General features: G+C 45.2%; 1 protein-coding gene across 5 annotated transcripts in view; it reads left to right on the top strand.

The window, feature by feature from the left end:
- Positions 1–11,148, top strand: part of KIAA0226L (KIAA0226-like ortholog) — a 42,460-nt gene that overhangs the window by 3,431 nt on the left and 27,881 nt on the right. The window contains exon 1 of one of the 5 annotated variants that reach the window (XM_010854638.1): positions 7–321. The exons of 3 other annotated variants lie outside the window; for them this stretch is intronic. The gene's annotated coding sequence lies outside the window, so the exon portion shown is untranslated. Of the gene's footprint in view, positions 1–6; positions 322–364; positions 1,384–11,148 lie in introns of those variants that run through there. One more of the 5 variants, XM_010854637.1, reaches the window with a different exon arrangement.

Here is an 11,148-nt window from a genome sequence, read left to right as displayed (position 1 = left end):
CGCCACCAGGGCCCGGGGTCGGGAGGAGGGCAGGGGGCCCGCGTTCCTTCCAGCTCGCCTCCCCGTCGCCTCCCAGCGAGCAGCAGGCGGGGAAGTGGCGCTTCGCTCCGCTGGGGGCGTTTCTCGGATTTGCTGCTGGAGCCCGGGATATTTTTGGCTGGCGCGGGGAGATGTGGGCGGGGGACGGTGTCAGGGCGCCGCTACCCCCTCGTCGCCCCCTCTCTCCGTCGCTGGGGGGCGCAGTGACCTCGCGACGCCGCTCGGAGCCGGGCCCGTAGAGGAGCCGACGCGCGGCGCCCAGCTGGCTTTTCCGCCGCTGAGGTGAGCGGAACCCGGCCCGGGAGGCGGGGGAGGGCGAGGAGGGTGGTGGAAGGGATGCCAGAGAGGCGTGCGCACAGCGGAGAGTGCGGGGGAGGGGGACCCCAAGATAGGTCAGGGCAATGCTGAGTCCCCCCGACCCGGGGAGATCTTTGCGGAGTTGACCTGCAAAGGGATGAAGTGCGGGGTGGTGGGCGACCCTGTGCTCGGCTTGGGTCCGGAGGGGCGCAGGAGCCGGACCGCCAGACATGCAGGGCGCAGAGCGACTCTCCCGTGAGCGCAGACCCTGAAGCGGTCCCGGATGCAGAGTGGCTTTTCTCGGTTCCACAAAAGCGCTTACCCAGATGGCGAGGGCCCCCCAGAGGACCACCTCCCCAACACGCCCCAATAAACTACTGGCACAGCCACTTTCTGCGGCTTAACCGAAGTAGGTGAGAGCCCGAAAGCGGCGCACGGGGCTTCTCTTCGGCCGAGCGCCAGGTGTGGGATCCACCTGCTGAGATTGTGGCGGGGACGCGCCCGTTGCGTTTCACCCTCACCCCACCTGGCCGGTGACCGCACGGGAGGTTTGCTACCGATCTCCCGCGGAGTTGATGCTGTCAGCTTGGGGACTGTAGAGAACCTTCCGAAGAGGGGTCATCTAGCCTCAATGGGAATGAAGACCCAAAGGAAAGGGGATGATCAAGCGCTGCCCTGTGTTACTACAGTGCAATTTGAAAGGATCTTTAAATAGGTTTGCAGGCAAGAGTGCAAAGGACTGGGGTTCGGCCGACTTGGGTGTCTTGGACCCTGTCCTGAAGTCGAATAATAGGTCTCGGCAAATCAGGAAACCTCGTTGAACTTCAGTTTGCTCGCGTGAGACGTGGGAGGATCGGAGGTGCTCCACCTCCCTGGGTGGTTTGGAAGATAACGGAGGGAGGGTGGGGTTTTGAAAAGCATCACCTGTGGTTTCTACAAATTTAGCATCGCAGACCACACCTCCTTCCTGGCCCCTAACCGAACCTTGCTTGTAGCGGAGATAAGGACCTTCTCAGCAGCGCTGGAGTTTTCCTGGTTACCTGCCGGGTGAGATGTGCCGATTTCTCAATTTCTTGTTGCAATTCCTCTTCACGGCACAGGCGCCAGTTACTCTGCCCAACAGAGTGTGACATCAGGGCATGAGAACTTTGCTTGGTTCATCAACTTTAGGACGTGTACAAAGTGGGAGCGGTGCTCTGAGAGTTGAGCAAAGTTGAAAGTCGTCGTTGTGGCGGCTAGGTGGGGGGGACTTAGAGGTTTTTAAAAATTTTTATTTTTTATGGCTTTGCAGGGGTTTTCCTGTGTGCAAGCTTTCTTTAGTTGCAGCGAGTCGGGGCTACTCTGCTTATTTTAGCTGCGTTTGGGGGCTTCTCATTGCAGTGACTTGTCTTGTTGCAGAACACGGGGCTCTAGAGCACAGCCTCAGTAGCTGTGGCTCGCTGGGCTTAGTTGCCACGTGGCATGTGGGATCTTTCCCCATCAGGGATCCAACCGGGCCTCCCTCATTGCCAGGGAGATTCTTTCCCACTGAGCCACCGGAGAAGCCCCTGAGGGGTTAGATTTGATTGGGCATATTCTCTGGGAGATCAGTTAGCTCCAAAAACATTTTCTGAAGTTGGAGTTCTTGTTTTCTGACGGGAAAATTCTGTCAGAGCCAAGAGTAGACATCCAAGAATAAGCATTTTAATTCGAACATCTTCAGAGGAAGATGGGAGCTCTGGATATGTTTCCTACACAAGTCACACACAGCACATGATAATAGCAGGGAGGAATCTGAATAGTTTCTCTTATTACTAATTTTAGATTCATATTTCTAATACTGAAAGGAGAGATTTGCATGGTTGGTTGGTTGCCTTACTGTTAAAATTTAAGCAGTCCTTTTTAGATAAGCATGTCCAGCCTTCCAGAGATTATAAACGTGAGCAATACTAGAGCGCTTGTGTCATATTTTATCTTTTTATGATACCAAATAGGACCTCTGATTGGCTTTTCCATTTTAACTAAAAGGAGTTGAAAGATGACTCATTTAAGAGTTTGGGAAATACAACTGAGACTGTCTTGCACAGAACTGTAAATCTTATAAAATAACCCTGATGGTGATAATAAAGCCAACTTTTAGACTGTTGTGTGCCAGACTCAGATATGCATATTACAGTCCATTTAGTTCTCACAACAATCTGTAAAGAAACTGAAGCACAGAGAGTTTGAGTGCCTTGCCCAAGGTCACACAGTGAGCAATGAGGAATTTCTCTTCGATTGGCATAATGATTGTAATTGATTGGTACTCTTTCTTTTTTTCTTCTTCTTCTTCTTAACATCTGCACTGGGTTTTCTCCCAGCCGGGGTGAGAGAGACTGAAGGCTTTGGAGCAGGGATCCTGGATGCTGAACTAGTTGCCAAATTGCTGTGTGGTCTTTATTTTTTTTTTTAATTTTATTTTTGGCCGTGCTGGGTCTTCATTGCTGCTTCCTAGGATGGATCTTCAATGCGGTGCGTAGGTTCTTGTTGTGGTGGCTTCTTTTGCTGCTGGAGCATGGGCTCTAGGGCTCACGGGCTTTCGTAGTTATGGCTCTTGGGCTCAATAGTTGCGGCACATGGGCCTACCTAGTTGCTTTGGGGCTTGTGGCATCTTCTCAGATCAGGGGTCGAACCTGTGTCTGCAGCATTGGCAGGCAGATTCTATACCACTGAGCCACGAGGGAAGCCCTGCTGTGTGGTCTTTACTTCCTTTTTCTGATCCTCACTTCTCTCATGGACAAAACAGTGCTAATAATCCTATTTTGCTGCTGCTGCTAAGTCGCTTCAGTCGTGTCCGACTCTGTGCGACCCCATAGACGGCAGCCCACCAGGCTCCCCCGTCCCTGGGATTCTCCAGGCAAGAACACTGGCTTGGGTTGCCATTTCCTTCTCCAATGCATGAAAGTGAAAAGTGAAAGTGAAGTCGCTCAGTCGTGTCCAACTCTTCATGACCCCATGGACTGCAGCCCACCAGGCTCCTCCGTCCATGGGATTTTCCAGGCAAGAGTACTGGAGTGGCGTGCCATCGCCTTCTCCGATCCTATGTTGAGTGAATGCTTTATTTCTCACTGGAACGTGGAGTGTGAACTGGAAAGAAATGCTTCTCAGAGTGTAAAGGGAAGTTTCAGAGTCCTGTTTTTGTCAGCTGTAACAAATGACTGGCATAAATAAATAAAACCTGGAGGGAACTACACATGGGGTGATTTGCCCAGCAATTATGTCTGAAAATTGTTTTTAAAAAAGTCTTTAGTTTCTTCTCTTAGATCCTTAGCATTACCGTCATTAAAAGAGATAAACGCAAATTAGACCTCAATCGTTTTCTGGCAGGGAACATTGAATGGCACCCAGGGCCAACTCATGCTTTTCTGTGGTTGATTTCAGGCGATGAAAATTGGAGGGTGGAGGGTTTTATTTTTTTTATCCTTATATTCTTATACGTTCTTTTATTCCAACAAGCTATAGTGAGTCAGAGAACAACTAAGTCCTGAAAATGTATGTAAGTTATTCCTGTGTTCTCTCTTTGTTTGGAAATTGAGGACGGCCACTTTAAATCTGGTAGGTGAGGAAACTTGAACTTCTGAATATACTTACTTTTAAGGGCATTTTTTTTAAGTTTGCTTTTTTTTTTTTTAATGTGGACCATTTTTAAAGTCTTTATGGGATTTGTTACAATATTGTTTCTGTTTTATGTTTTGTTTTTTTGGCCTGGAGGCATGTGAGATTTTAGCTCCCCAACCTGGTATGAACCCACATCTCCTGCATTAGAAGGTGAAGTCTTAACCACTGGGCAACCAGGGAAGTCCCAAGGGTACTTTAAACAATATGGTTCAATTGTCAGATCATTTGAACTGTCTATGACCTACATACAATCTTTTTCTGGGGCTGGGGTTCTCACTGTTAGTTTAGACTCTGGTCTGTATGGAGATTTGGGCTGGGGGAGGTCACCGTGTCAGTGTTACCAATGTTACCCGGCTCCCAGCAGCTACTCTCTGCTTGGTGACTGATAATCTTCTGGAGAGATGGTTAAGTCCATGAGATGTAAGTCTTCCCTTCACCCCTGTGGTGTTGTGGGTAAGAGCGTGGACTGGGAGCAAGACTAGCCTGGGTTGGAAACTGGCTCCATTGACTAACTGTGCCTCAGTTTCTCTTCTGTGAAATAAAGATGGTGTGGTCATATCTACCTCTTAGGTTGTTAGGAGGATTGAGTGTGTGTGTATGTGTTTAGAAAGCTTAGAACCATGTCAGGCATGTAGTAAACGCCCTCCAGGAGTTAGTAATGAATGACTGCTGATGGGTAAGCAATCAGAGGCTAAGTGCTATGGAACACAGTAGGTCAGTAAATGGGGAGAGTGTACGCTTGTAGGGATGCAGCTTTTAAAAGGGTGTGGGGAATGTCTCAATCCAAAGGTAGACTTGAATAAGATCAGGACGGGGGTGGGAAGAGGAGGGTAGAAGGGTGTAGGGTGCGGGGGGTATAGAGGCGTAGGTTGTAGAGGTGACAGGTGAGGACAGACAGGTAACTCGGGGACACAGAAAGACATAGCACATGTTGAAGGTTGTTTGTTTGTTTTTAACCTGGGATTGTCTTATCGAAAATTTCAAACAGTAAGTAGAGAGAACAGTCCATGTGCCCTCCTCCCATCTTTAACGATGATCAGCGTGGCCCATCGTGTTTCAACCATATCCCTCCCTGGACCTTCCCGCTGTATTATTTTAAAACACATTCAAGAAATTCTATCCATTCTAAATCCTTCTGTATATGTTTCTGAAAGATAGGCACTTAACTGAACATGACCGTGATACCTAACCGCTCTGACTTTGTCGTCCCATCTATAAATTGGGACCAGTAGAAGCTCCCCTGCAGTGCTGGTGTAAAGAGAAGGGTGGACGCCTGGAACCCTCAGCGCAAACAAGCAGTGCCCGGAACTCAGCCATCTCACCGATGGTGGTGGTGTCGTTACCGGCCCTTGGGGGTTTTCCTGCAAGGTTCAGTCGTGGCATTCTTACTTCTTGCTCTCTCCCTCTCCATACTTACTTTCGGCATATTTATTCCTGCTCCCTTTGTCTAGTCTCTATTTCCCCTTTCACCTTTCAGTTCCACCGTTCTCAGCCTGACTCTCAGCTCATGCTCCTTGGATGCCCGTGGTCCACAGACTAACAGCATCTCTAGTCTTGCTAGACCTTTTGGAAGGGAGATGGCCTTGGCCCATTTCATTTTTTCAACAGCATTATTGAGATGCAGATAGAATTGACATCGCATAAATTCACCCATTGGAAGTGTACAATCCAGTGGTTTTCCTATCTTCACAGATATGTGACAGCATTACCATAGTTGATTTGAAAACATTTAGAACCTCAGAAAGATATTTTTACCTGTCGCCCCTATCTTCCCATCCCCCAAAGGAACTGCTAATGTACTAATGTCTCTATGGGTTTGCCTATTCTGGACAATTTCATTCATTCATAAAGAAATAACTATTTTTTGTCAATGAGTTCTTTCACTTAGTAGGATGTTTTCAGGGCTCAGTCATATTGTAGCATGTATTAGTACTTCCCTTCTTACTATGGCTGAACGATGTTGCACTGTATGGCTGTCTGTCTGTCCAGTTGCTGTGTTGTGTTCAACTCTTTGCGACCCCATGAACTACAGCATGCCAGGCTTCCTTTTCCTTCACCATCTCCTGGTGTTTGGTCAAACTCACGTTCATTGAGTTGGTGATGCCATCCAACCATCTCATCCTCTGTCGTCCCCCTTCTCCTCCTGCCCTCAATCTTTCCTAGCATCAGGGTCTCTTCCAGTGAATTGGCTCTTCACATCAGGTGGCCAGAGTAGCATCCTTTATTTATTGATCGATGGACATTTGGGTTGTTTCTACTTTTTAACTGTTCTGAACAATGCTGCCGCTAACACTCATGTGTGTATAGAAATAACAAATCACTGTGTTGTGTAACAGGAACTATTACAGTGTAGGAGGTCAACTATACTCCAAAAACAAATTTTAAAAGAGGAGATCAGACATTTGGTTGCCAGTGATGACAGTGGAGGGAGCGGGGAGGGACACCTGGATAAAAGCCGTCGAAGGTGCAGACTTCCAGCTCTAAGATAAATAAGTACTGGAGTTGGAAGGTACAACAGGATGAATATACGTAACACTGCTGTGTGTTGTGTGTGAATGTCGTCAAGAGGGTGAATCCTGAGCGTTCTCTTCACGAGGAAAAATATTTCTTTCTCTTTCTTTACTTTTATGACTTTATGAGAGGATGGATGTTCACTAAACTTACTGTGATAATGGCTTCATGATGTATGTAAATGAAATCATTATGCTGTACCCTTAAACTGAAATATATCTCAATTTAAGAATATTTACATGGGAGTTTTTATGTTAACATATACTTTTGTTTCTCTGGGACATGTAGCCAGGAATGGGATTGCTTGCTCATGTAACTGTGTGTTGAACCTTTTGAAGAACTCTCAAACTGTTGTCTAATATGGCTCCCCACTTTATTGAACTGGCCAAAAAATTCATCTGGATTTTTCCAACCCAATATTTGGCCCAAACATGGGAATCTAGCCATTTTTCAAGTACAGGTACCTAGCCTTACTTTGGGTAAACTTTTATATTAATATTTTTCTTTTTTTTTTTAGCTACAAAATTATTAATATTTATTTTTTTTTAATTTTTTTTTTAAATTTCAGTAATATTTTTCTAAGTCTTATTTAGTTATCTAATTATATTCATGTATAAGTCTTTTTTGTTATTGACTTTTGTATATAAGATTTTGAGTAAAGCATTACTTGAGCAGTGGTCCCTAAAGGGGAAGTTATGTACCTTTAGGGTACAAGATGAGTCATTGGAAAGCAAGAACAAAATGCTATGCTCTTGGATCTGTTTCAACAATGCCTTATAGTTACACAATGTATCAGAATATCTATGCATATGTAAGATTTATAAGTAAATAGTCATATCAAATAGGAAGTCATATAAAATTCTGGGGACAACTGTTCTAAAGGCATGGGATCAAATATATGCAGCGGTGTGGTTCTTAATCCCATGCTTGTGACACATCTGATGGGGAAATTCTTAAAATTACTTTGCTAAGGAAATTGAAAATATCCTGCTACTTTCAGCCCACATGGAACACGTAACTACCAGGGGAAGGAGCTTTGCATCAGGTGTCGGACTTTTATTTTTGTTCTGCTGATTGCTAATAGACTTTGGGCGAGTCCCTTGATGGGCTGCACTTCAGTTCCCAGACTGGCCTAAGAACACCTGAAACGTCATAACTTTTCACTGTGCAGAATGAGAGTGTTAAGTGTGACATATGCAGTGACCACAGCGGAAGTCAGTCATTTGTGCATCTTGGGCAACCCTGAAGTCTTCTTAGGCAAATATCTGGGGTTCCTTGACCTCTGCCCTGGCTGGGTCTTCCCCTTCCCACCCCACCCTGCTTTCTGTCCTTCCTCTGTGTTCTTCTGACAAATGACCTTCACGAGTAAGGGTCACTGCCAAGGTTAAGCTGCCCAGAGAGGAGTCAGGTGGTGCCACCAGCCACCTCTGCAGGCTGGTACTGCTTGCTCCCTGCGCTGTTCTCTTGAGAGCACAGTGTGCAGCACATGCGCAGGGAAGGTACAGCTGTCTGCAAACTGCAGTTGACTCCGATTCCCAGCCCCTGACATGGAAGCCGCGAAGTCTCCTTAGTGGGCATCTTGATGATTTCTGGGTGAGCTGTGATTGCTGGAGTCTGGCAGATGTCCTGGAGGGATATGAGCCTTTGTTTAAAGTCAAAACACAAAGGGAAGTGGATACAGAGAGATGGGAAGAGGTTCTGGGGAACTGTCTTAACCAAAGGGCTCACGTGGCATGGCTCAAGATCGTTTCAGTCTCTGGTTGCTTCTGTCTCTTACTGGGCATGCTCACTAAGACACCACAAAGCTGCAAAGAATGAATGTGACCTTTCACGCTCAACTCTTGTGTGTGATTTCTCTTCTCTAACATCCTCTGTTCTAAGGAAATTGTTGGCAGCCGTTTTAGGTCGTGATCTCCAGTTTCTTCTACAGGGTGATGCCTGTTCTTGGATTCCTTTCTTAGGCAACAGAAATAGCCAATATAACCATGCTTAGGTACTATTGGTGAGTTTGTTCATTCTTTTATTCATACACTCAATGTATTTGTTGGGCACCTATCTATTATGTGCCCCTGTTCTAGATACCAGGGGCAGAGCAGTGATCAAAATAAAAATTACATCACTGATTCACTTCATTGTACAGCAGAAACTAACACAGCATTGTAAAGCAATGCTTCTCCAATTAAAACAAAAAAACCCCAAAACCTGGGGACTTCCCTAGTGGCTAAGACTGCATTCCCAATGCAAGGGGCCCGGGTTTAATCCCTGGTCAGGGAACTAGGTCCTACACTCCCCAACAAAGGTCAAAGATCCTACATGCTGCAACTAAAACCCAGTGCAGCCAAATAAATAAATAAAAAGAGCCCTCAAAGATTTTACATTCGAGTGGGTGTTAGTCATTGAGGTTAAACAAAATGATGATTAGTGGTGAGGAGTAAGGAGGAAAAAAATAGAGTTGCCAAGGGGGAGAGGAGCTATTAGGGATGGGCAGTTGCCATTATTTATAGGGTAACCAGGGAGGCCGATCTGAGAAGATAACATTTAAGCTGAGCCTTTACTCTGATGCTCCCAGCGATGTGTTCAGGCACTAGTTAATGCTGAGGCAGAGAAAACCCCAAATCCTAAACCTGACGTACTTTACCTATTCATCGAGTATCTTTAAGATTGTTAGGGGTATTGGCTGCTAAAGGTGTTTATCTACCATCAAAACGCTGGCTGCTTGGGCCTCCCTGGTGACTCAGATGGTAAAGAATCTGCTTGCAATGCAGAAGACCTGGGTTCGATACTGGGCTGGGAAGATCCCCTCTTGAAGAGAATGGCAACGCACTTCACATTCTTGCCTGGAGAATCCCATGGACAGAGGAACCTGGTGGGCTACAGTCCGTGGGATCAGAGAGAGTCGGACACAACTGAGCGACTAATACTGTGATCTACTGGGCTTTGGGGGGCCACTCTAGAGGTCATGGTGGCTCACAATGAGTCATCTTCCCCTTTTGCAAAGGTTGCATCTTTGGAGTGGATGTTGTACCCCAGTCATTCTCAGTGGGACCACTGAGTCCAGTGCACAGGGACCTTCCAGAATGACTTAGGGTGGGTGGGGGAAGTCCTGGAGTCTCTCCTGTGTCTAGGGCCTTTGCTGCTGCCCATGTGTTAACTAGTAATCTGGCCTGTGTTTACTCTCAAAAGGAAAATCCCAGTAGCAATGACAGTAAGCTTTGCAACTAAATTTCTCTTCCTTTAATATGTGGTTGGAGATTGATTTTTATCTCTGCACATAAGCATCTCTGATCCAAAGGAGCTCATTTATGACAGCGGGAAGGACTTTGAGAAGATGCCAATCATTCCTTAGATTCAGATGATCTACTGCCAGTCAGTACCTGTGATGTATCAACGTATGTGCTTAGTCCCTGTCCCCTCTCTGGCAGAATGTAGGCTACTGGAAGGCAGGAAGCTTATCTTAGCCACCACTGTTACCCCCCCGTGCTACCAAAACAAAAACAATGCCAGTCATGTAGTATATGCTCAATAAATATCTGTTTAGTTGAATTACAGTTTGTAACCAGTGTGGCAATAAGCAACATAACCAGCAACAATTTCTTGATAGCTCATGAATCATCTGTTGCCCCAAAGATCAAGAGATAGAGACGATATCTTCTCACCAGGAACTGGACTTTGTTTCCAATCATTGCTGTACCCTCTGTGTTCAAGTGCCTCTCAGGGAAACTCCTGCTTCTTAATGAGTGTTCAGCCTGGCTTGCCATCCTTTCTCTGCCACTACCCAGCTGTGACCTTAGATATAGCTTGAATTTCTGTGGTTCTATTCCCGCTCTAAAAAGTTCTTATTTTATAACCTGGCACAGCCAAGATCTGTGGGCTCTTTGTGTGAAACAAGAACATTTTTCTAGAAGGAAGTAGAACAAGCACCTGCTTCTGAAAATTACTTTTTATAAGAAAGTCTGTTTTTGCTCAGTGCAGTTGTTTCCATATCTGAGAGGCTCATAATTAACATCATTCTCTTTGAATTATTAACTTTAATCTGTTTATAAAAACACAGGGATCACACTATTACTTACCATATGATTTCTCAGCTGTAATCATCTATCACAGAAAACTAAATATGATATGTAGAAATATGAGAATAAAACATGACTTACATAGCTCCATTCTTTTGGAAATAGTAAGATTATCACAGGCCATGGGCTGAGAACTAAAATTAGAAGTAGTAAAAGAAAAGATATAATAAAAGAAAATCAACAAAAGCTATGTGAAGATGTTCATTGCTGTATATTTTATTATAGTAAAAAACTGAAGATAAATTTTCATTAATAGGAATATGACTAAGAAATTATGATACATTTATACCCTAAAAGTGGTAAGATAGTTTAAAAAAAAAAGAATATGTGCCCTCAAGACATATTATTGAGAGAAAAAGAAAGTATATTCAGCATATGTCCCATGTGATCACGTGTGTATAAAAAAGAAAACATGACAAATCTTCTGATCTGACATATGTATGTTAATTCATAGAAGATCTGGAAGGAATAAAATGGTTAACAGTGTTATTTCTGGGAAAGAATTGGGGTTGGTGGGGCTTGGTGTGATGAGAAGGCCTCACTTTTTACTCTAGACTTCTATGGGGCATTTTATAAAACCATAGTCATGGGTTGG

The sequence above is a fragment of the Bison bison genome, unplaced genomic scaffold (assembly GCF_000754665.1).
Source record: "Bison bison bison isolate TAMUID 2011002044 unplaced genomic scaffold, Bison_UMD1.0 scf7180017864345, whole genome shotgun sequence".
In the NCBI taxonomy this organism is placed as follows: Eukaryota; Metazoa; Chordata; class Mammalia; order Artiodactyla; family Bovidae; genus Bison; species Bison bison.
This window is presented reverse-complemented; position numbering and strand designations above follow the sequence as displayed.